General features: G+C 38.9%; 2 long non-coding RNA genes and 1 pseudogene across 2 annotated transcripts; 1 reads left to right on the top strand and 2 right to left on the bottom strand.

The window, feature by feature from the left end:
- LOC113316327 overlaps positions 1 to 18938 on the bottom strand; it is a 28079-nt pseudogene extending 9141 nt beyond the window's left edge.
- On the top strand, positions 6072 to 9386 carry LOC113317863. Its single transcript, XR_003344064.1, has 3 exons — positions 6072 to 7804; positions 7916 to 7999; positions 8738 to 9386. It is a non-coding gene; the product is annotated as an uncharacterized LOC113317863 (long non-coding RNA).
- On the bottom strand, positions 13644 to 14497 carry LOC113317864. The gene is made up of 3 exons (XR_003344065.1): positions 14334 to 14497; positions 14138 to 14207; positions 13644 to 13702 (listed from the first exon to the last, which is right to left on the bottom strand). It is a non-coding gene; the product is annotated as an uncharacterized LOC113317864 (long non-coding RNA).
- Positions 18939 to 26540: the final 7602 nt, after the last annotated feature.

Here is a 26540-nt window from a genome sequence, read left to right as displayed (position 1 = left end):
TAACCCTAACACGCATGTTGGTCTCCTCCCATCCAGTTATTACGACATTCAGTTGTTTTCGTGACTTCTTATCCCCTTCGCTGATATGGCTCGTGGTTACAAAGTCACAACCTAAGTGGGGTTTCTTAGGGATAGAGTGCATCATAGCCAAGACTTGCCATACGGATATGGACAGTAATGCTCCATACGTCCCAGGCACCCGCAGCTCAACGGAATACGTCGGCGCCTTGGTTGTATTTCTGCACCCCTTACCGAAGGCCATCATAAAAGGGACCCTCAGCGGATAGGTCTTATCATTGCACCTAGCTTATTTTTCTAAAAGTTGTTCACGACGTGCGTTAGGACTTGACTCTTGCACTCTCGTGCGAACTAGGGTGCACGCCGTGGATTCCCAGCCTTACTAGGCGAAGGTTTTAAGTTTCCCTGGAAATTGTTTATTTCGTGCATCTTATTTTCCTCCTAATGCGAGGTCTTATTCTATTTGGGACGGGGTTTATTTTGTTTTGGTTATTCCGTATGAATGAAAATTCATATCCTTGAGTCGATTCATCAAAATTCAAAAATATCATTGCTACCATTTTGTAAATCTGATACATTGCCAAATGACAAATTCATTATAATAAGTACAATCTTCTTGTTTCTACGACCCTTCCTTGGTTATTAGTATTCTTCTTCTATGCGAATGTGTTCAGACTGATACTTTTTCAACTCCTTCATCTTTACCTCGTTCCTGATCTTGAACAATATTGAAAATAAAGGGTGCTTTGTTGATAGCGCATAGATGAACGAGCGCACTAAATCTTCTTCTGACAACCTTCCTTTAAGATCACCGCAAATTATATCCCATCTCGCCACAATACTTCACAAGCTTTCATTTTCCCTTGTTTCAACGAGAATAACGTTGCTATTTCTGGTTTGCAGGGCTTACTTCTCGCACATTTGTTCATCATTTCTGGCTGCCCCTGCAATCCAGATGTTCTTCCGGCTGCCGGGATATTGCTCGTTGTTCCCTTCTTACTGGCCATCATCAATTGCTGCGTGCGATATTCCTTGTCTATGAACTCCCTCCTGCTATTTTTTATGGCTCTTTTCAAATCTTCCCGTTCATCTCGCTCACCTCACCCCTCCATATTTCTCCAATACTCATGATACCCATCAACTGCCAATTTCCTTCCCGAAGCATTTTCTCCTCTTTGGGTGTTGTGCTCCGCTTGTTTTTCTTTCAGGTGTTTGTTCTTAATTACGAGTTTCTCGTTTTGCCTTTCTAGCCTTATCCTCTCCCTTACCAGGTCCTCTTTCCTTCGCCTTTCTTGGTAGAGTTCTTCCTTTAATCGTTCCATCTCCTTGTCTTCTTCACAAGTTTTTTTCTGCTTACTTATAGAACTTTGCTTCCCTTCCTTCGACGTTTCCCTTAGTTTCTTGTATCGATATCCTTTTGCACTTGGTAAGGGTTGCCTTTGCTCCACCTCGTGGGGTTTGTTTTTCCTTGGCGATGGGGGTTTCTTTCTCATTTTTTTGTCGTTTCGGTTTCCTAAACTATTTTCCCTCTCTTCGTCTTCCCATTTAGCTTTATTTTCATTCGACTTTCCTTCTCCGGTGTTACCTCATGGTCCTTTTCATTGGAAACCAACATTTTATCCACTTCTTTTATACCCTTTTGTGACATAGTCTGCTCTTCGCTTACCCCAATTGTGAATACCATCAGCTGCTCCTCCCTTTTTGCTTCACACACCTTCTTCTTTTGTTCTTTGTTTTTTCTTATTTTATCTTCATTGTTATGGACGTCCTTTTGGTTACATTCTCGCGCTTCCTTCAGATCTCCTCTGATCTCTCCTACCTCACTTGGCATAGGGAATCGTATTGCCTGATGATATGTTGAGGCAACTCATTTTATCTCGTGTATCCACGGCCGGCCTATGAGAGCATTGTAAGGCGAGTCTATATCTATCACGCAGACTGTAACTTTTGTTTCCAACTCGCCCGCAAAATTTTTTACGACTAGTTCTCCCGTTGGCTTTGATGCAACCCCATTAAACCCAAATATGTTGCATGTCGATGGCACAAGGTCAGAATCCTTGTACCCCATGGTTCTAAACGCATGGTAAAATAGTTTGTCAACCGAGATCCCCGTATCTACCAGGATTCTGTCTATTGCCCAAATTTTCTCTTTCTTGACTTGGTCCTCCTCCCACTTTGAGTACTTCCCAAAATTCAAGGTTATGACCAACGGGTCTGTATGTGAAGCTCCTCCTTCAGGTACGTCTTTTGCTGAAAATGTTATTTCTCTCTTCTGCCACTCTTCTAATGGCTCCTTCTTCGCGACGCTGAATATCTCATTTCCCTCGAAGTCCCTCTTATGCACTCTCTTGAGTATGTTATCATGGAAATTCTGGAAGCTCTTGGCTGAATGTATTATCGAATTACAATTCAGTTTATGGGTTCCCCGATCTATTTTAATTCGGTACACTTGTTGATTGTCACGAGGTGGAGGTGGTGGTGGAGGCACATACACTACACCATTTTCCGGATCCGCAACGGCTGTCCGCAATTGCAAAAGGGACTTGCAACAGCAGCCAGCCGTTGCGAAACGTGGCGTTGCACTATGTTTGCAACTGCTCTTAAGCCGTTGCTAAATTTTTTTCGCAACAGTTTTCTGTTCAGCCAACTGTTTTTCCCTTGACTTTGCAACGTTTCGGCCGTCGCTATATTCTTGTCGCAACAGCTTCAAGCAGTTGCGAAATTTAGAACCAAAAAAACTTAGAACGGCTAATCTTAGCAGGACCAGGTTTTATTATTCTGGTTCTAAATTTAGCAACAGTTCTTAGCCGTTGCTAAATATTTGCAACATAAAAAGAAAAGTCAAGTCAATTTGTCATTGACCTAGTCAAGAGCTCCCTGCAACATTTTCAGGCCAAATCTAGGCCAAATACTACTGAGAGATACATTGAGTGCGCACTGAATAACAAAGCCTTCCATTTGAACAATATATTCAGGCCAATAACATACGGTTAATACCTGGACAACTGATCAAACACAATAAAGATCACAGAGTAAGATTCAAAAACACGTAACGAAATAATAACATCAATATTTTGCATACAAGCAATCCATCACTGCTTCCTCATAGCAGAACTTAGAGCATCTCTCACTTTCATATGCAGAAAAAAAAAGAATACACGAGGTATCAAATGGAGCAGTGATTATCAAGGTATAGAAAGCTTGATTCTTATCCAATTATATTGATAACTTAGAAATGATCACAAGATTCACAACAGAAACTTCTAATTATATACAACTATTGGATTCAGATTCACAACAATTTCAAGAATGGGGTCAAGAAAAGGTCAATCACCTCTATCAAGGGTGTGGATCCAGAGACACTCACACTACGGGAAAAATATACATCTACAACTGGAGATTTACAACACTTCGCTATACATCGTAGAAAGTCCTATGTTTTACAACTGGTTTCAAAGGAATAGTTGTCGTATATCATCACTACCAACCCTTAGGAACAAGGGGTTGCGCTAAGAAAACAAACGACAACTCCTTTAGCAAAACTGTTGTGACGACATTTAGGTATAACAACTTTGTTTCATAAGTGTAGTGACTTAGCCTATCACAATTCTCACAAGTGTTGTTGAAGAACACAAAAATATGATAATGAAAAATACGTTAGAGGGGAGATTCGAACATGAACCTAATGCATGGATGTCTAGCTCATCAACCATCCTTACAGTTCACAAGTTTAGGTTTTTTTTTTTTTTAATAGAAACGTATAACAACACTTATAAGTGTTGTTGAAGTTAAAATATAGAATGTGGGAAAAAATGAGGTTTGGGGGATTCTCATTTCTGCTAAATTTTTCTCACTTCTGCTAAAAATTATTTTGGTCTCCGGTTCTACTAAATTTTTCTCACTTATGCTAAAAACTATTTTCTCTAACACCCCCCACTAAATTCTAGAAATTTAGGCTTTTTGAGATTGGGTAGAAATATCCAAAAGAGGGTTTGTTTAAGGTTTCAGAGAATATTCTGATGGAATCTTACATGTAAAGGGTTCATCTTTACAAATTTTTAAGGTTTCGTAGAATATTCTGAATGAATCTTATCTGTAAATGGATGGATTCGTCGTTCTTACCAAATTTTTGACTTATAGTAGTCCACTCATGGCCAGGATCGATCTGGGAGCCTGTTATGCATACAATATGCAGAAATAGGGTTTGTTTAAGGTTTCGTAGAATATTCTGAAGGAATCTTACCTGTAAATGGATGGGTTCGCCGTTCTTACCAAGTTTTTGACTTATACTAGTCCACTCACGGCCATGTTTCAATCTCGGAGCCTGGTATGCATACAATATGCAGAAGTAGGGTTTATTTAAGGTTTCTTAGAATATTCCGAAGGAATTTTACCTGTAAATGGATGGATTCATCGTTCTTACAAAGTTTTTGACTTGTAGTAGTCAACTCCCGGCCTGGTTTCGATCTCGGAACCTGGTATGCATACAATATGCAGAAATAGGGTTTGTTTAAGGTTTCGTAGAATATTCTGAAGGAATCTTACCTGTAAATGGATGTATTCGTCGTTCTTACCAAGTTTTTGACTTAGAGTAGTCAACTCGCGGCCAGGTTTCGATCTCGGATCCTGGTTTGCATATAATATGCAGAAATAGGGTTTGTTTAAGGTTTCGTAGAATATTCCGAAGGAATCTTACCTGTAAATGGATGGATTCGTCGTTCTTACCAAGTTTCTTACTTAGAGTAGTCAACTCGCGGCCAGGTTTTGATCTCGGAGCCTGGTATGCATACAATATGCAGAAATAGGGTTTGTTTAATGTTTCGTAGAATATTCCGAAGGGATATTACCTGTAAATGGATGGATTCGTCGTTCTTACCAAGTTTCTGACTTATAGTAGTCCACTCCCGGCCAGGTTTCGATCTCAGAGCCTGGTATGCATACAATATGCAAAAATATATTGTGTTTAAGGTTTCATAGAATATTCCGAAGGAATCTTACCTGTAAATGGATGGATTCATCGTTCTTACCAAGTTTTGTGTGTGTTTAAGGTTTCGTAGAATATTTCCATGGAATCTTACCAGTAAATGGTTGGATTCATCGTTTTTGTGCACTTTAAAACTTCTTGGTTCATAGTTTGTAAGTCGTTATACCGAACTTGAAGTTTGAATCGACTCTGAGCTTCATTTTTCGATGATGTATCATGCTAATTTTGAAGTCAGAACCCTCTCAGAGCTTCGTGGTTCATAGATTATATGCCATTATACAAAGTTTGAAGTTCGAATCGACATTGAGCTTCATATTTATCGATTTTGATGATGTATCATGCTAAGTTTGAAGTCAGAACCCTCTCATAGCTTCTTGGTTCATAGTATGTATGTCGTTATACCACATTTGAAGTTTGAATCGACACTGAGCTTCATATTTATCGATTTCAATGATGTATCATGCTACTAATGTGAACTAAAGCTACTTCATGACCTGTATGACTAGTCGAAATTATTTCATGACCTATGTAACTAGTCGAAATTCTAACCGGAAGCACAAAGAGAAAGCACAAAAGCACAAAGAAACACACCAATTATCGAATTCATTTCTTATTTTTCAGCCTCATTCTTATACATTTTTTGGATTTTTTTATATCAGAATGTCAATAACAATATGCTAAATTTATTCATATTTTTATTGGATTTTTTTCGTGTCGAAGGTTGATAATAAAACCGAATACATGAGTGTGTATTAGCACAAAGAAAAACACACATGCTTCTTAATCCGTAGGAGCATCCCAAAATACAATCTCAACCGTGAAATCATTTTCCCAATCCGTATGAGTGGATCAAACAAAATCTGGTCCGTCCAACATTTTCATTCACCCACCAAACCCTCCTCAACCACCCAACAAAATCTGGCCATCCACTAAATGGTTCGAGCATGTGAAGATCGTGTGTGCAAGAAGATAAGTGAACGTGTCTTGCTACTCACCACATCTTTTCTCTAGGAAGAACATATTGAAGTTTCATTTCTCATTTTTCTGCTTTGCCAAAGATCTACTTAAGTCTCTGCAAAAGGAAAAGGCGACCTCACAGAAATGGGGTCTGATAATGGGAGTTGCAGAAGCAATTCATGGCAGCAGCTCTTTGAGAAAGAGATCTGGAATTCGTTAATTTTCAGGATGCCGAGTTCGATCTCTTCCTACAAATTCGAACATCAACTCCAGTACCTGAAGGTGCTTATCAAGTCAAGAAGCATGAATGGAATCTGAGATCCTGAGAGGGTAATTTTGCTTGAGACAGTGGTGCTGATTGAGTTATTGGCATGATTGAACTTGGGGCTGTGGGATCGATTAGCATCTCAGTTAGAGGTGTAAACTGGTGAAAGCAACATCAAGATCTGAAGGTACAAAAGTCCAGAATGGAGAGTTCTGTGGGTATTTGAGTGAATTGCATATTATGGTGATTGAATTTGGGTACAGATGGAAGAGATTCATGGTGATTCTACAACAACAACATCAATGATTGATTGACCTAATTCTGGTGTTAGCTAATGGTGATGATTGTGTGGATAATTCTGCTGATGAGAATGAAGACGAGATACTTGCAAGTCGATGTTGATTACAAGTGAAGACAAGTCAGAATTTGGGAGTTTTGGCATCGATTGATATTCTCCATTGATAAACAGCAACAGCAGCAGATACAATTTGGGGGAATTGATCGATTGTCTTTGAGCCGAAATCCAGATGAGAGCTGTGTTTGAGATAGAGAAGACTCGATTGACGAGTTTGTTGGCTGGAGTGGATCTGTTATAAGGGGTTATTGGCATGGTCTGAAACTTGAGTTAGTGGTGATCTGTTTAATGGTAACAACAGCCACATCAATGGGTTCAGTTGTATGCAGACATGGTAATGTCCTTGAGTCTGAAATGGAGTTGTATGGGTAATTGGATGGAGTTCGTGCAACCAGTGGTAATGAAATTTGGAAATGGTGCTTAGTATATGGAAATAGAGATGGAGTCGAACTGGGACAGAGATGGGAAGTGGTGCTGGTGATGTGCAACAGCCAAGTAGAAAAACTTGATGCTCAGATGGGATACAGAACAAGAAGGTGTTGTGGTTGGAGCAGGTTCAGATAATGGAAAGTGATGTTGTGGACCAGCAGCTGGATTGGGCTCGGTTAAGGCTTTCTCTGACCAACTTGGATCCTTGAGAGCAAGTTTAAATAACCAGCGATAAGAAGAAAGAAAGTGGGGCCGTCAACAGGGAACAAAACAAGGGTTTGCTGCTTTAGTTTTCTTCTTGCTATGTTTTGCTAGATTTCCATGTTAGGGCGACAGATGAACTTGTAGATGTTAGTTTATTTTGTGTTCTAAAACAAAGTCAGTTTTTAGTGCTTAATGAATGTTTGAGTGTCTCAATTGATGGTTTTGATTTATAACCCTTTCATGTTTTATGCCAAGTATACTTCATAGTTCGGTATTAAACCATTCCATTCTAGACCTGATTCATTATTGTCTATGATAATTATTTGACTATCTATGCCATGTATAGTTAGTGCTTCGGATATCTACATTTAGGTCGAGACCAGCTGGTGTTGCAATGGAATTGGAATGGGTATTTGCAGTTACCTGTGATGGCAAGCTGGTGTTGCAGGTGATGTTGCAATGTAATTAGAATGGGTATTTGCAGTGAGGTTGTATCTGCTTAAGCCATTTGATGTTGCTGACAAATTTGCTGAATTAAGTGCTACTGAAATTAAAGGAGGAGAGGAGAGTATCTAGAGAGTTGTCTTGCCAGGTGAAAATTGCTAAGTTCTTTATTTGAGTTTCTGTTTAATGATTGTTATTAGTGATGTAGATACACTTTTCTAGTTTCTAATTACTCATTTTTGGTTTTGTGGTCCTGTAGATACATGATGAAGCGAAAAAGTTCTCTTATCAGACTGGTGTTAAAGTCGCTGTTGCATATGGTGGAGCACCAATGCACAAGCAGGTTTGTTGCTCTCCCGCATACTTATTTTGTTTGTATTCACTGGCTATGTTAGTTGGTATAATTCTTTGAGTAGATTTTGGCAGTGCAGTTGATTTTTTTCAGCATTTTAAAATATCGTATATCACATCATTTGTAGTTGTACTATGTTCTTCGTTCACACACATACAGGAGTTCCATGTTTTATTTTTTTGTAGGTGCATTTGATCTTAAGTAATGAATGTGGCTTTTTATTGATTGTCCACGGATTCTAAAAATCCATAATTATAGCCTATGGTATTGACATCTGCTAACTATTGAGAGAGGCACTGCCTGTTTTTTAATTGAGGCGCAATTGCTCTTTTCTACCCTGCCGTTTGTTAAATACTATGAACATCTGTGTGTCATCTATAAAGAAAATAAATTTGTTTGTTTCAGAAGAAGATTTAAGTCTGAATATTTTAGAGTAGCTAAAGATTATAAACATTAACCTTGAAGTACTTGCACAGAACTGTTACATTTTCAGCTCTAGTGATCTTATTAGCTTAAGCTCGAGTTTGTTTCAACTTCAGCTCTCGCTTATGGCTTGTGTGAGACAATGACATTACAAATTTTGGTGGAATATTTTTTCTTTCCTTCACTTTTTTATTATTGCATGCCTTAACCCTGTTGCAGTTTCTTTGTTAATGGTTGGTCAAGTGCAAATATGGGTTTTAAAACTGTGATATGTTTGTTTGAGCGTGACCTTTTCTGGTTGTGCAGGGATGCCATTCATGCTAGAGATTTAGAACACCAGCAGGCATGGTCTCGAGTTCAAAGTCCATAATCTTAACTGGATGAACATGGCTTGGAGATCTGGTTTACAATCTCCTATGCGTTCAAGAGATGCAGCTCCAATACAGACACCGCCTGTCGTTGAGCCTTGGTGCCGAGATATTCTTAGTTTGTCTATGGAATGTCAACTGATAGTGCATGACTTTTCACAAAATCTCAAGGATGTGGTGCAGCAGCAACAGGTAACAACTTCTGTAACGGAACGATTATTGGTGCACAACATTTTGCAGCAGCTGTTGTTGCTTAAATGGTTTTTTCCGTAAACTAAGCATCTCCTCTTGATGGTGATGGGCACGAAAGGTTTGTGTTTGCCTGGGATTCTCATCACTGATACCAGCAAGTCAATGGTGAGCAGTTACACGATTCCAAATTCGAATCAGCACAGTTGCATACTAGGGTGAATGTTCTCATATACATCTTAATCTTTTTAGAGTGTGTTTTGGAAACTCCACTTTTGTAACAAACATCTATATCACTGCCATTTTTTGAATGTGTGTTTAAGACTAGCAGGTTAACTTGAATGAATGTAAATGTGTTACACTGGTACGTTAATGCGAATGCGAATTATTTTCGGCAATTCGGTTTCGGCCTAATTTTTTTTCTTCAAAATAGTATTATGCACACAACTCCAAACAAAAGTTGTATTTTCGTATTCATCTACTGAAAACAGAAGTTGTTACTTTAAATATTACAATCCTTAAAAGTGTTGTGTTAGACATTATGACTATACTGGTATTTGTTGTTGCATATGTTTCTACGATATGCTACTTATGTTGTCCACGATTGTTCTACAATACAAGCAAGAGTTGTGTTAGGTTATCAAAAAAAATCGAAAGAGAATCACAACATTGACAAACTATTGTCGAACCATGAATCACATCACCCTTTACAACACTTGTCAACCATTGTAGAAAAACTTGGACTTTCTACAATACCCCCGTTCCACAATGCATGAAATGGAGTTGTCGTAGGGGTACTGCAACTCTTATCATGTGTCGTCAATGATGATTTTTCCCGTAGTGTCAAGACTCCGCGATGTGCATCCAGAGTTGTTTCCTTCATCAAATGCAGTAGATAACCAGTTGAGCACCAGTGAAGCTATTCTTCAGCTTTAAAATTGAAATAAACAATATTGTAATACCAACAATACACAGAGGGATGAAAAGCAGGAGTTTTTAAATGGGGTCATATTAACTTCTTGCAGATCAGATAATGCTGTCATTCAGATTCCGAGGATTAATTATTGCAATGGTGGCAACCATAGGCAATTGCTGCGGCTGTATGCTCATTGATGATACTCATAACATTAAGAACAGCAATGGATCCAGCATCCTTTGTAGCTTGACGCTGAGAATCGTCGTAGTAGGCAGGGACGGTGGTGTCACTGAATCTCCTACCAATTAAGCGCTTGGCATCTGTAAAGCCAAACAATCACATTACTGATAGCTCTTGATAGCAAACGTATTTGGTAAACTACCATCAAAACAGAAGTGGCTAAATTCATACACTATCATAACAATGAACTAAATTCATGGATGCATATGCAAAAAAGGATTGATACTTCATTCACATGCAAGGGGCCACTAATGCCATTTAGCACGGTCTTCAGTTACACCTACTTTAACTTCAAAGTTCCAACTAACATGAATAAGTTTCAATTGTAAATGATAAGCAGGAGATAGTTTTCATATAAAGTTAAAAAAATCTAAAAAGCAAGTCCCAAACTTACATACCTCTTGTATCACTAGAACCATTCATATACTATCATAACAATGACCTAAATTCATGGATGCATATGCAAAAAAGGATTGATACTTCATTCACATGCAAGGGGCCACTAATGCCATTTAGCACGGTCTTCAGTTACACCTATTTTAACTTCAAAGTTCCAACTAACCAACATGAATAAGTTTCAATTGTAAATGATAAGCAGGAGAAAGTTTTCATATAAAGTTAAAAAAATATAAAAAGCAAGTACGAAACTTACATACCTCTTGTATCACTAGAACCATTATAGGAACCTCGAATGCCCACAACTTGGATACAAAACACAGAATTCTGAAGACCAATTTCTTCTGTAACATGCTATACCATAAGAAAAAAGATCAAACTGCTGCCAATGACAGGTATCCAAGAGGTATTTTAACTGAAACCGTTTAAAAACTACTGCCATTCACGAGACTTCAAGCCGCCAAAAAGAAAAAGGAAGGGAATACCAGGCATCTAAATTTCATCTTTTAAAATGTTGCAATTGATCCTTCGTGTTTTAGATTTTTTATGCGAGTTACTTCGTTTTGGGATGCCTCCTTGCGTACAGGTTTTCTTACTTCGTGTCGTTAATCAGTAACAAGGTGATTCTGACTTTTGATTTGACAAGTCACTGATTGGGATCTTGGGGAACGATGCAAGATCTTTGAATGAGATTCTTCAGACCTAACTCGTGCCTTCCTGTGCGACCACGTGGCGAGCCTATTTTGTGTACCTACACCCACCCAACATTACATGATGCGAAATCGACACATTATTACCAATCACGGCCGTTTCCCCTACCACAACCCCAGTAGCATTCTAAAAATATCCCTTTCCCAATCTCCGCCGCGGAATATCCTCAGTGAAAACATCCGCAGTCCTAGAGTGTAATGCTAAGGATAGCGGATGTGCTTGACCTGCTGAATAACCTTTGCAAATTAAAAAACAATATACAAGCTGGGTTACGAGCTTGGACTGGCTTAATTCGCCAAGATTTGCAGAAAGTAAATCGGAATCTGTTGAGAACGAGTTCAGGAACAAATTATAAACAACTGTCGGTATATATATAGTAAGGTTGAGGAACAGAGTTTGTTACTAAAATGGAATGATATCGATCTTTCCGGAGAAGATTGTGGACTATAAGTATGATTTAGTCCTTACTTAATCATGACTTGCTTCTGCTTTGATTTTGGGACCAGACTCGTGTTTCATCTTCTACAACTAACTCCGATGATGTAGTAAGGGTTGCAGCTTTTTTTGCATTAGTGAAGGATGAATCTAATGCTTCACATAAACTTTAGTGTTCTAAGTTTATGATTCAAATCTTAACAGACTTCGAAACTTAGGTGGTTGAATCGTTGTACCAGGATAGAGTGAAGCTGCTGCTATTACTAGGTAGTTGAAAATTATAAATAGTGTAGAGATAAGTATATCCTGTTGTGGAAAAAAAAGAAGATAAGTTGTATATCTTAATTATGGCTAGTGTGTATCCGTCTGTGGATGCAACTTGCATAGAATTTGATTTTAAAACTTACCAAAACTCACGTCTACCATGGTAAAACATCCCTCGATCATGAAGACGAACTACAAATCCAGAAATATGTCTGATATTATGCTAGTAATTAAGAGTACACAAATAAATTAACATGAATACAAATTTCAAAAAAAAAGGAAAAACATTTCGTACTCTCTTATGATATTCATACGAAAATGGGTAAGACTATAATTAGTTGATTTTCTTCCTTTTGGAATGTTGGTGGAGGTTTTTAGATCAATCTTCATCCAATTTATTGTCAATGTCCGTAGTGTGTAAAACTGCAAGTAGAATACTAGAGTTTGGTGGTAAACAAGGTCGTACACAACTCCATCTTTATACTAGTCCTTTAGTAATCTCCGACATCTTATACATTTATAACTTTTCATCGCCTCCTACGGATGTATTGTAGTATAAAGCAGTCTTCAACGAGACTCAGCATTATCATACTGAGAGTACACAATTATTTTTCTTTTTTCGCTAACTAAAAATTCCAATTCGGCGTTGTTTTTATAGTGTAAAAGTTGTAACACTTATAGCATGACAATAACTTATTTTGTGTTAGGCTTGATCCGGCCCTCCAAGTGAGTTGAGTACCCTTGCAATACAATAATAAAACTTTGATAAGTTAATTTGTGCTAATTAATGACGTGTCATAAATTAACAATTATGGTGGCGGAGCTAGAAAATGAATATTGGGTGGCTTGAAAATAAATTGGCTTGACTTGCACTATAAAATGTAATTTTTAGATTTTAAGCCAGCCCAAGTCACTACTAGGGCTGCACATGGGACGGGACGGGACGGGTTTTTGTCTAACTCAGTACCTGTACCTCCCTATGGCCGGTACCTGTACTTTGTACCTTGTACCTGTACCTGTGCAGTACGGGACGGGACGGGACCTGTACCTGTTTAACTCGGGACGGGACGGGACGGGTCCGGTTCTTTACCCGTAGCATATCTACTTATGTAAAAAAAAAAAGCAAAAATACTTGAAAGTTCTAAGCTTAAAAACTTTAACTTTTAAGAGTCTTAAGACCTGAATTCATACATTAACAAAAATCTTTAAACTTCTAAATTAGCTTCGGTTGGAGCAGATTGTGCAGCTTGCTGAGCATCAGCAGAAGGTGCAGGTACAGATGTAGGGTGAATAGAAGAACTAATTTCAGTTGAAGCTTCACTTTGAGTTGTATTTGCATCCACCTGAAATGAAAAACAAAAGTAAAAGTGTTAAATAAAACAGGGCCAGGGCCACCTGCATCTTAGTGCAGATAAGAGTAACACAATGAGTCAGAACTATAATCTTTCCACAACAAGAGATCAAACCAAAGATGACCAATAGACCGTAAATAAACCTAAAATCATCACAAATACTTAATAAATATCATAATTACGAACAATCCACTATAAATTAGGTTCACTCGTAACCTAGATTTCTCTTCCTAACTGATTAATCAACCAATTTAGAACAAATTAAACTAAAAAAATCAGAAAAAAAAAAACAGTAACAAGACTACAGTAAAGAACAATAACGAGATAACATATTAACATACCTAATAGAGTAGAAAATTCACGATCAGACTCCGACTAGAAGGAAATTGGCGCCGGGATTCTGTGACAATCACAACAACTCACTTAGAGAAGAAAAGAGAGATGAGATAAACAAGTAAAATTAGGTAAATGAAACTAGGGTTTGAAATGAAACTCACCGTCTTCTTCAAAGAAACTATTGGTTAGCACCACAAATTCAAAGGAATTACAGAAAGCTAATCTGGATTTCAAAAGCAATTTCACATAACCATGTTGTATATCATTCTTTCAATTTCAAAAGAAATTACACATCCTTAGATTATAACAAGGACTTACTTATGGAAATGCCTGAAATTGAGATATGTTTCTCACAAAAAATTCAATTCATTCATACCCAAACATAACTGAAGCTTATCATGATTTCTTAGTTCCATACAAAATCAAAATCAAAATCGAAAATAAATAAAAACCAAAATTGAATCCAAAACATAAAACTAGAGATTAAAGATGAACTTACCTCGATTTTCAGTAGCAACTGAAGAATTATCACTGACAGATGACCTCAAATCTCCGTTCTCTACTTCCAACTGCAGTATTATTCAAAACGAAATCTATTAGAACATGAACCTTATTCTTCAGAGTACATAACCCCCAAAAAAATATACACAAAGACCAAAGAACAAAGAGGATTAAACGATCTTCAGATTCTTCACCTCTTTGTTGATACAAAAGAAAAACAGTTCTTTAGAGCAGATCCATTTACGTAAATGGATACTGAAGTCTTATACAGATGATGATGATGGAAAGGAAATCAAAACTAAAAGTTTGGCATCTTCTCTTCTCTGAGAGGAAACTGAAAAACGAGAGAGGGAAGAAGGAAGAAGGAGAAGGAAACAAGGAGAATGTCCGAGAATACGATGGAGACTAAGAAAAGGGTATAACCCCTAATATCAACGGCCAGGATTTAATCCTAAAATCAACGGATACAGATCCTCGGTACTACGGGACGGGACGGGACGGGAATAGCCTAGAACCGTTACTTGTACCTACTCTAGGCACGGTACCAGTTTTTGGTACTTGTACCTGTCCCGTATGATCACGGTTCCTGGACGGTACCGGTACGGTTCCTGCGGTTCCGGTACGGTTCCATGGGACGGGACGGTTCCTGTGCAGCCCTAGTCACTACATTGTTCCGCCCTTGGACAATTGATGTTGTCGTATCAAAAGAAAAAAAAAAAAAGAAAGGATCCTTTGAAGATTCATTTAAGCCTACTACTGCGAGGAGTATAATCAACATAAAAGCAAATTTAGCCATCTAATTTGTTTAGTGTATATTGTCAAAGAATGTATTAATTCAAATAATGTCTAGCGAAGAAAATAATATACACTAATTATTGATGTTTTATTAAGTAATAATTTATTTATCACCTATCTCCTTTAAAAAGAATAAAATAATATCTAACATAGTGACCTTTTTGAATTACAATACTTTTCTTTCTCCATAATTTGTATCTCTATTATACACTCTCATAAAAAAAAATCTCTATTATACACTTAAAAGTATATTTAAACATCTATCATGCAAATTTAATACAATAGAGGGTGAAAATATCTTATTCAGACAAATACATTTCGCACCGGCCAGTATCAATAACTATCACCGGTATCACCTGTATCTGAATCAGTAGCGATCTATACGATACGACACGACACAACCAACCATGACTCCGGCAATGGCCACAAGTTGTTAACCAAACCTGGGTCTCTAGAGCAGATCCGCCAAGACGAACCATGGGCTTAGCATGGGCCTCTATGATGTCTCAAGATGGTTAGGGTTTTGGGAAAATGATATAAAAAAGAAAAGAGTTCGACAACCAGTGTCTCCTTTTCTAAACAAACGGCTGAAGTCTCCTCCATTTCTGTCTCCCTCTCAGAATCTAGATCTGATCCTCATTTTTATCCATAATCTTTCTACTGAGATTCCCTTTAATATCCGTGATGATTTTAGTATTTTACCAAATAAAATCTTGGATTTTTATAAGATCTCGCACCCAATCCATAAATTATTCATCCTTGCTGACTAGCACTATATTTTTTCATCTCAAATGAAAATAATTTTAGGTTTGTCATGGGGACGTTTCATTGACATAATGGTTGGCATATTCGGCGGAGACGAGCCTTGGTGTCAATATTAGTGCAGAAGATTCAGATTTGGAATATGAGTCTTTCTTTGCTAGGTTTTCCTTCATTTAAGAAATAACCATGTCTGATTTATCTATGGAGACTCTTATATGTAAGAGATGTACGATTACTGTCTCAGTTTTTTAGGGTTGTAAATAAAATTCTCAGTTTTGTTCTCCTTTTTTCTATTTTGGTTCTCAGGCTGAACAAATCAGTCTTTATAGTTCAGTGTTAGATTATTTAATGCTACCTTAGTTAGTCTCTATATTTATCTTGCTTTCTGAAGTCAATGCTTTGCTTAAGATGTTTGTAGGTACACGAAATAGGATTGCCACGTGTCATACCAAGTAAGGTAAGGAAATCCTAGTCAAATATCTGCGTCAGTGCCTGTCAAATCAGTCAATATCAGAAGGCGAAATTCAAATCCCAAGCGCGAGGTACCTCTCCACCCCGAATAAAGTAGAAGGACCATCAAGATACTAAGGTGAAGTCACGAAAAGATTACTTGGCGAAGAAGATAAGCCACGAAGTAGGAGCAGGAAAAAGGACAGGTGTCCTGACAAGACCACGTGAAGTCAGCGAAAGGTGGGGAAAAACTTTATGGAATATGCTCTGGGCGAAGCATAAAGTAACCTCGGCGAGATGATATGAGTTGTATGCCACTAAGGTTGCTTAAGCCTATAAATAAAGACCTCTGGACAATGTAAAGGGAGAGATCTTTTGGAGAGGGAAAGGTCTAGCATAGTCTGGGAGAAGGGATTAGAGTTTCCTTGTAACCCACGAGTGCAACTTGTATTTCGCTTGAGATTAATAAATAAGTTTAAGTTCCAGTGTTTATTAAGTCTTAGATCTTGCATATTCTCCATTTGGGTGTGTTACTGGATTTCCGGTAATCATATTTTGGCGTCCAGAAACAGGGAACTTAGATTGGGGGTTTATCCTCATCTAAGAGTTAGAAAAGGAAAGAAGTTGTCTTAGAGATTGTAGAGATTATAGATCTAGCGAGTTGTTTAAAATTAGGGTTGTATATCTCGAGTTTTTACATTCGTAGACAAGGTTAGGGACATAGAATAGGAAAATATCTTGGAATTTCGCATGAAAAGCAGAAAGATCGTGGAAGTTGAAGATTGTTAGATGGCCAGGGCACCAGATCGAGCAAGGCATGTGATAGCAACAAGAAGAAGCAAACGTATAGAGGCGAGGAGAGGAAGGATGGAACGGTCCGGAACATCAGCTGTAGGAGGCAGACGGGAAGAGAACCAGCGGCAGACGGAGGAAGATGTCCTCAGGGAAGGTTCACTGCACACATACGATATAGACATCGTTGTCGAGGAGGAGATGACTCGCGGGGAGATGGAAGAGAATATCGGAAAATAAAACATGATGTTGGACCAGCTAAGGGAGACGCTCCACCGTGAACGAGAACGGGACCGGGACTTGGTGGAACAACAGGTGCAGTTGGAAAGGCATAATGCTAGGTTGAGGCAACAAAACCGGCGACTTAACGAGAATGTGGAGATGAATGCCATTGATTCGGAAGGAAACACTGTATCTTCGGAGGAAGACGAACTGCGGCATGACCACGAGGAAGATGAAGAAGGACGAAGAAGAAGACGACGAATGAATGAAGATGAAGAAAGAGACTTGAGAAGAGAACTGGAGATCTCACAATGGAAAGATTAGAGGCGGAGACATAAGGAGGAACAGAGGCAAGAGGACAAACTGCAACGTCGGGCGATTCTTATCCGAGACGAGGAGGAAAGGCGACGACCAGGCGAAGGGAGGCGTAGCGTGATGAGAGGTCATCCCCATGAGGAGGATGGAGGAAACTTGAACCAAGAATTCCTGAACAAGTTGAGAGACATGAGGGCTTTAATTAATAACTCACGAAGAGGTGGAAGAGTACAGTTAGCAGAAGCAATAGAGGAAGCAGATAAATCACCATTCACCTATGAGATCATGCATGCGGACATCCCGGAGAAATGCGTGTTACCAACGCTTACGAGCATATTCAGTGGATCGGAAAGTGCAGTGAAACACTTGAAGCAATATACCCTTTCGCTGATGCAATGGGGACGAAATGATGCAGTATTTTCTCGATATTTCCCCGCGAGCTTAACAGGGGAGGCATTAGCCTGGTTTGATGGACTCCCGGAAAAGTAAATATCATCATTCAAAGATTTTCAGAGGATTTTATTGACGACGTACACAAGAAACAACTTGTTGAGACCAGGGATAGAGATACTGTTCAACTTGAGAAGAAGGGAAACAGAAAGCTTGCGGGGGTTTGTCACGAGATGGAGAACAGTGTGCAGCAAGTTAGCCGGGAGAGTTGATGAACGAAACTTCATCTTAGCCTTCGTGAATGCTTTGATCCCAAAGGACCTGCTGTACACACAGATGTTCATTATTCCAAACTCGATAACGATGAGTGAGCTGAGGGAGTACCAGGAGGAATACATAACGTTGGAGGAAAAGCAGAGGCAGGTCAGCGAAATGACGTTGGCCCCGGCGAAAGAAGGGAATTCTATGCTATTACCAAGGGCGGTGCACGCAGTAGAGGATAAACTCGGGCAAGCAAAGGGAGAGCCAACAGTTCCCGTCCCAACAAAGCTTGTGTCCGTATCGAGTGGAGATCAGGAGTGGATTGATCAACAAAGGTATGAGGAGTCAAAACGAAGAAATCATGTGACACGAAGCTACAATACAAGATACCAACCTAGGAATAATCAGGGACCTAGATGCGAGGAAAGAGGCCCAATGGACCAATCTTTGAAGATGTGAAACTCCCACGACTTAACACAACTGTGGAAAAAGTGTGGGAGGCAATAGTGCTGACGGAGGAAATCCCGCCCCCACCAAATTTCGGAAAAGAGCCCCCACTAGGGTCTCGAAGCCATGAATTTTGTAAGTACCATCGCTTCCATGGACACCAAACAGGTGATTGCAGGAACGTTCGGCGAATTATACTTCGCTTGATAGACCAAGGGAAACTCGCGCATTTCCTAGAGGGTTATGTGCCACCCCCGTCACCTCGTGAGAATCAGCCAATATACCGGATCGAGATAGACCGAGGAAAGCAACAATTAAACTGTAATTCGATAATTCACGTGGCAAGAAGTCTCCAAGACTTTCATGACAAAGTTCTTAAAAGAGTACACAAGAGGAATTTCGAGGGAAACGAAATATTCAACGTCATGACGAAAGAGCTGCTAGAGGAATGGCAGAAGAGGGAGATAACCTTCTCGGCGAAGGATGCAATTGGTGGGGAAATTTCGCACACAAATCCTCTGGTCGTCGCCTTGGGATTCAGAAAATATTCCAGATGGGAGGAAGAGAAAGCTGAGGAAAGGAGAATTTGGGCAATAGACAGAATCTTAGTTGATACTAGGAGTTCATTCGATATCTTCTTTTACCATACCTTTAGGACCATGGGATACAAGGACTCAGATCTTGTACCTTCTACATATAACAAATATGGGTTCAATGGGGTAGTGTCTAAGCCGAAGGGGACCGTGAAGATTCTCGCTGGCGAACTAGAGACGAAGGTCATAGTCTGTGTCGTGGATGTCGATTCTCCCTACAATGCTCTCATAGGGTGGCCTTGGATACATGGAATAAAGGGAGTTGCGTCGACATATCACCAGGCAATCCGGTTCCCAATGCCAAGCGGAATCGGGGAGATAAGAGGAGATCTGAGAGACGCAAAATAATGTATAACAAAAGACGTGCATAACTACGAGGAGAAGTTAAGAAAGAAGATGGAACAAAGGAAGAAAGTCAGCGAAGAAAGAAGAGTCGAACAATTGATGGTATTTACGATAGAGTCTAGCAAAGAACTGAGCAGAACGCAGGAGGATGAGGAGGAAACCAATGAAACAAAAATTCGTATCGAGGAAGATAATAACGCAATTCCAGAGGAAGAAGGCCAGGTCAATCAAAAACAAGGTGGAAAGGCCGCGAAGGGGAAGGTTGCTGAAGGAAATGAAATGACAAAGAATAAAAAGGAAACTCCCATGACAAAGAAGAAGCAAATTCCACGAGAAGGAGGAAAGATGAACCGGTGATTAAAGATTTAATGTGGGTTGTAGTTGTAGTGGTAAGGGGTATCGTTCAAACTCGGACTTATGAAGGTGAAGGATTTTTAGATTTATAAAAATTATATACACAAAAATATTAACAATGGTGCAAGAGGTACTGGGGTTTAGGATTCCACCGAATTCATTTCTTAAGGTTCAAATAATGATTCTTTTAACAATTATAGCTCAGTAAATATATAAAATATATTGACTCTTATTTTGCCAAGATAAATTCTCCAAATATTAGATGTAAATGTTATGCATGAGGCATCAAATCATCTAAGCTAAGCATGCCGCATCAAATCAAATGACAACTAATTTTTTCAAATCATAATTTCAATTAAAATTAGTGCAAAAGTCATGAGAAGAATTAAATATAATTACCCAAGTGTGAAATAAGGCTTCCTCCATCACCCCAGTGTTGGGGTTTAGCTCCTCATATTAATCATAGTCTCAAAATATATTATTATTGCTCCAAAGTTGATTACAAATGAGTAAACAATGCAACAGAGAAATCGCAACAGCAGTTTCTGTTGCGAAGACGATGTTGGACTGTTACAGAGAAACAAATGGTGACGAAAAATAAAGTTCTGTGGCTGAATATGCTGTTGCGAAGATGAAGAAACTGTTGCGATTTGGATGAAGAAACCGTGGCCGATTCCTTGTTCTTCAGAGCAGCAGCAGCAGCAGTTTCTCTGTCAATTTTTCTCTCAATTCCTATGGATTCTACACTCCTCCTATCGACCCCAAACTCTCGACAGCCCTTCTACTCGACCCAAGGAGTCCTTTTATACCCAACAGGCGCGTTTAATCTCGCCATAACTCGAGATAATCTTCATTATTGCCGCTGTCCAAAAATAGGGAATAATTGCCAAAAATAGAAGACTCTTACGTACTCTTGCTTCCTGCACACTCCCAATTGCCTTCTACACGCCTCAGTACTCGTCCAATGCTAGTATAACTCCTCCATGCACGCTATAACTCCAGTTTTGCTTGCTTACAGTGCGTGTTGCTCTGTTTTGGTTTGGTGAATCATCACGCGTTTTCCAGCCAATTCCGATCAAACCCACTGCCCAAAATGTCTTCCTTAGGATATATCACATCTTCCTACCAAGTTTGAGCCATTTAATCGCACCACAACACCTTCATTTTGTCGATTGAAATTCTGCCAGTTGATGAACCAATTTTCCCGCCAAAATCGAAATTCAAATGAAGAAGAGGTGTCCTGGGGGTGCCCTTAGTAATTAGGTTACCCCTTATCCAAAAGCGAGAGTCCGAATAACACTTGTCCTCCGGGTGCCAAAATCAACTTTTCGAGCCAAATTTTCCAAAAAATGTTTATTTCCTAAAAATACATAAAAACACAATATTAGTACAAAAATAGAGTTCCAACAATACGGACATTGAGGACAAATTAGACACAAAAATGTGTCTATCAAATACCCCCAAACTTATTATTTGCTAGTCCTCGAGCAAAAATTATTCTTGAAAAGTGACCGAGTTAATCTCGGGTGGGTTTATCAGAGGTGTACCCACAAAAACCAATACTCTAGTCCCTAGCGATCTACGCAGAACCTTGGAAAGCACTAAAGAACCTCCTTGGTTGGCATACAATTATTTACTCTAAGAGGAAGAACCCTGATGCGAAATTCCAATTGCTGTACACGAGTTTGCACTCAAGCATACTAGAATTCATATAAGTGACAGAGCTCTACTAAGATAGTTTCACGATGGACATCATACTCGGAGTCAGACTAATCACATGAAAAGATTAAGAAGATGGAAAAAGAAAAATGTAGGTTGAAAAGTGAACGGTGTTTCCCATATCTGTCTGAAGGCCTCTGCCAAGGTGAACCTAACCTAAATGACTGAGATACCGGTCTGACTAATATTAACACACTGGCATATACAAGGGAACCAGTGGTCAATAACTTAAATCTAGATCAACAAACTGGCAAATACAAGGGAACCAGCAGTTGACTACACATAACAATAACCATTTTTTTTTTTTAACTTAACGGCATGAATAGATCTTTTGGATCCAAGCGCATGCTTCTTGTCAGCAGATTACACGATAGTTCCCACGGGTCCTGCATTCCACGCTTGCTTAGGCGACGGAAACAGGGAGAACACACGCATATTGCTATCCAAGTGTTAATACTTATTCCGATTGGTCTAACTGGTCCGGTCTAATAATTTTTTTATTTTTTTTTTTTATTTTTTATTTTTTTTTTTGAAAAGGTAACTCAGTAACTCTATTTCACCCTAGCAAAGGTAACAACTTGAATCGTGTGCCCCACCAAATCACTTGAAACAAAAGAAAACTAAAAATAGAAAGTGAAAAGGACTCGACAAGATATGGCGAAACTATCATGTTATTTCTAACACCTGAGCTCTGTGCTTTTATGAATAGACTCTATAGATGTTTCCATCTAGTCAGATTGGTTCCTCAACTCCTAAAACAAAAATGTTTCCATCCACTTAGATTGGTTAGTGCTATCCTAAATACGCATAAATTTCTAGGCTCTGGAGTTTAATTATTACAACTAAAAAGTTTCTCCCATACCCCCAAACTTAAATCTAACATTGTCCTCAATGTTCTAAAGATAAAATTAAAAACATGAACAAGGAGAAACGGTTACTATTTGAAGTAAAAGAGTTAAGGAAGGATATTACCGTGTTGCGTGAGATTGGGTTACCTCCCAAGAAGTGCTAAGTTTAAAGTCTTCAGCCAGACTTAGGAAAGGATTAGTCAACTCGAACCATAAAGTAACAGTCGAAATAACTGTGGGTCTTCAAAACTAAATAGAGCTGACCAAAGGAAACTACAATAACCCAAGAAAGTGAACAAGAATAACATGCCCTTATCTAGTTTCCTGATTAAGATACCTATGTCCCATTGTGGTTCAGGTTCAGGTTTTATGAAAGGATCTTGATAGAAAATTTTCATTGGATGCACTTCCTCATAGCTAAGATCCAACAGTTCAGGTTTAAAAGTCTGGAAAAACTCAATTAAAAATAATAACAACCTGAATAAATGGGGATCCTTAAAGTCAATCAGATTTGACTTACACAGCTGACCACAAAGAGAGTGGTGGTCTTCCTTAAACAGATGTGTCGACCCTAATCTCCTAAAGTAATTAGGTTTAGTCTCAAAACTTAATAATTGACACATCTGAAATTTATATGTTCCCACAATTGGAAGAAAACTATTTGGTGGGAAAACAAAGTCAATCTGGTGATCATAGCCTGGGCAAACCACATCAACCAGAGAATGGGTTTCTAACGACTGAACTCCTTCATGGATATCATTAGGTTCTGGAAAACGAGTACGAAGATAGTCTCGTAAGATGGGTGAGGCATTGATGTCAAGTCCGAAGTGAGGGACCTTACTAAGAGTTAAAGCACATGGAGAATGATACTCACCCCCAAACTTAGAGTTTTCGGCGTCTCTAGATAGACTGGTCATAACCTCCCTAATTTCTAGGTCGGCAATTGATTTTTCTAAGTCAGGTTCATCCTCGCTAATCTCTACGAGTTCATCTAAGACTATTGTTTCTAAATCGTTTGACTCGATCTCAAGATAAACTGGTTCCTCTAAACCATCATCGGTTTCGTAAACAGGACATACTACATCGTCTGAAACGGGGGTATCTCTAGTCAAATCCTCGTCCTTTTGAATAGGTGAACAATTTTTAAAATTATTAGGATCTGAACCAGAAATAATATAATCATTATAAGGCTCAACTGGGGTAACAAATTCCTGATCACTATTCCCACATATTTCAGATTCTTCATCATCACTATCCTCATCATCATGATACAATTTTTGAAATTCAAGAATTCTCAATCTTTGTTCCAAACTACATGGTCTATGTTTATAATATTTCTCATAGATCGTTAGAGGTGATTCCTCAATAAAAGTTGGAGTATCCATATATCGCTGCCCACGCATATATTCACCAAGAGTCATTTCCGAAGACGTCTCTTGATAACGAGAATTTCTAGACATATATTCTCGCAACGTCATCGCAGGTGGCGTCTCTTCAAAAGGATTCATCACCGAAGAAATATAAACTACAGAGGGATTCTATACAATCACAAACAAGGCCGACTCGACTCCACCAAAGCAAACCTAAAGATTTCTAGCAAACAAAAAGCATGATGGCTCCACTTAGATTGTTTCTAGACCAGCTTCTATCTTTCGAAAGGGAATTCGTTGCAATTTGAGCAAACCCCTCTGGAATCAATCCAAGTCAAAGTAAGTTGAATTGAGGCGAGGGAAGCTCAGTGGAGCTTTGATACCCAAGGCCTCACCGCTATCACAAGGCGGCGCAGTCACGCATTCAACTCACAGAAACCATCATGAACTTTGGAGTGTGCTTAAAGAGCAACCAATATTTTTCGAACGAGTTTCCTATTAAGCTCGTTACCCTATCAGTCTCGTTCTATTCTCCGGCAGCGGCGCCATTTTGTTGTTGTTTTGAAAGTGGTAGTAAAAGTTCGTTGCTCGGACTTGTAAAGATTAAAGTTTTCTAAAATAATAAATATATACACAATAATTGTCACAATGGGCGAGAGATACTGGGACTAAAGATTCGGCCATTTTTCATTTTCAAGTGGTTCAGAATTTAATTCTAGGCGATTATAGTTCAAAACAAAACAAATATTAACTCTAGTTTATTGCCAAGATAGATTTATAAAATATTACTTGTATTTCTTAAGCATGGCATATCAAAAATCCCTAGGACTAAGCATAAACCATCAAATGAAATCACAAATAATTAATTAAAATCTTAATTCAATTAAAATTGGTGCAAAAAGTAAATATAGAATTAAATAAAATTACCCCAAGTATGAAGTTTGGCCTCCTCCATCGTCCCAGTGTTGGGGTTTAGCTCCTCATATTAATCATAGTCTCAAAATATATTATTATTGCTCCAAAGTTGATTACAAATGAGTAAACAATGCAACAGAGAAATCGCAACAGCAGTTTCTGTTGCGAAGACGATGTTGGACTGTTACAGAGAAACAAATGGTGACGGAAAATAAAGTTCTGTGGCTGAATATGCTGTTGCGAAGATGAAGAAACTGTTGCGATTTGGATGAAGAAACCGTGGCCGATTCCTTGTTCTTCAGAGCAGCAGCAGCAGCAGTTTCTCTGTCAATTTTTCTCTCAATTCCTATGGATTCTACACTCCTCCTCTCGACCCCAAACTCTCGACAGCCCTTCTACTCGACCCAAGGAGTCCTTTTATACCCAACAGGCGCGTTTAATCTCGCCATAACTCGAGATAATCTTCATTATTGCCGCTGTCCAAAAATAGGGAATAATTGCCAAAAATAGAAGACTCTTACGTACTCTTGCTTCCTGCACACTCCCAATTGCCTTCTACACGCCTCAGTACTCGTCCAATGCTAGTATAACTCCTCCATGCACGCTATAACTCCAGTTTTGCTTGCTTACAGTGCGTGTTGCTCTGTTTTGGTTTGGTGAATCATCACGCGTTTTCCAGCCAATTCCGATCAAACCCACTGCCCAAAATGTCTTCCTTAGGATATATCACATCTTCCTACCAAGTTTGAGCCATTTAATCGCACCACAACACCTTCATTTTGTCGATTGAAATTCTGCCAGTTGATGAACCAATTTTCCCGCCAAAATCGAAATTCAAATGAAGAAGAGGTGTCCTGGGGGTGCCCTTAGTAATTAGGTTACCCCTTATCCAAAAGCGAGAGTCCGAATAACACTTGTCCTCCGGGTGCCAAAATCAACTTTTCGAGCCAAATTTTCCAAAAAATGTTTATTTCCTAAAAATACATAAAAACACAATATTAGTACAAAAATAGAGTTCCAACAATACGGACATTGAGGACAAATTAGACACAAAAATGTGTCTATCAAATACCCCCAAACTTATTATTTGCTAGTCCTCGAGCAAAAATTATTCTTGAAAAGTGACCGAGTTAATCTCGGGTGGGTTTATCAGAGGTGTACCCACAAAAACCAATACTCCAGTCCCTAGCGATCTACGCAGAACCTTGGAAAGCACTAAAGAACCTCCTTGGTTGGCATACAATTATTTACTCTAAGAGGAAGAACCCTGATGCGAAATTCCAATTGCTGTACACGAGTTTGCACTCAAGCATACTAGAATTGATATAAGTGACAGAGCTCTACTAAGATAGTTTCACGATGGACATCATACTCGGAGTCAGACTAATCACATGAAAAGATTAAGAAGATGGAAAAAGAAAAATGTAGGTTGAAAAGTGAACGGTGTTTCCCATATCTGTCTGAAGGCCTCTGCCAAGGTGAACCTAACCTAAATGACTGAGATACCGGTCTGACTAATATTAACACACTGGCATATACAAGGGAACCAGTGGTCAATAACTTAAATCTAGATCAACAAACTGGCAAATAGAAGGGAACCAGCAGTTGACTACACATAACAATAACCATTTTTTTTTTTTTTTTAACTTAACGGCATGAATAGATCTTTTGGATCCAAGCGCATGCTTCTTGTCAGCAGATTACACGATAGTTCCCACGGGTCCTGCATTCCACGCTTGCTTAGGCGACGGAAACAGGGAGAACACACGCATATTGCTATCCAAGTGTTAATACTTATTCCGATTGGTCTAACTGGTCCGATC

This window comes from Papaver somniferum, chromosome 10 (assembly GCF_003573695.1).
Source record: "Papaver somniferum cultivar HN1 chromosome 10, ASM357369v1, whole genome shotgun sequence".
In the NCBI taxonomy this organism is placed as follows: domain Eukaryota; kingdom Viridiplantae; phylum Streptophyta; class Magnoliopsida; order Ranunculales; family Papaveraceae; genus Papaver; species Papaver somniferum.
This window is presented reverse-complemented; position numbering and strand designations above follow the sequence as displayed.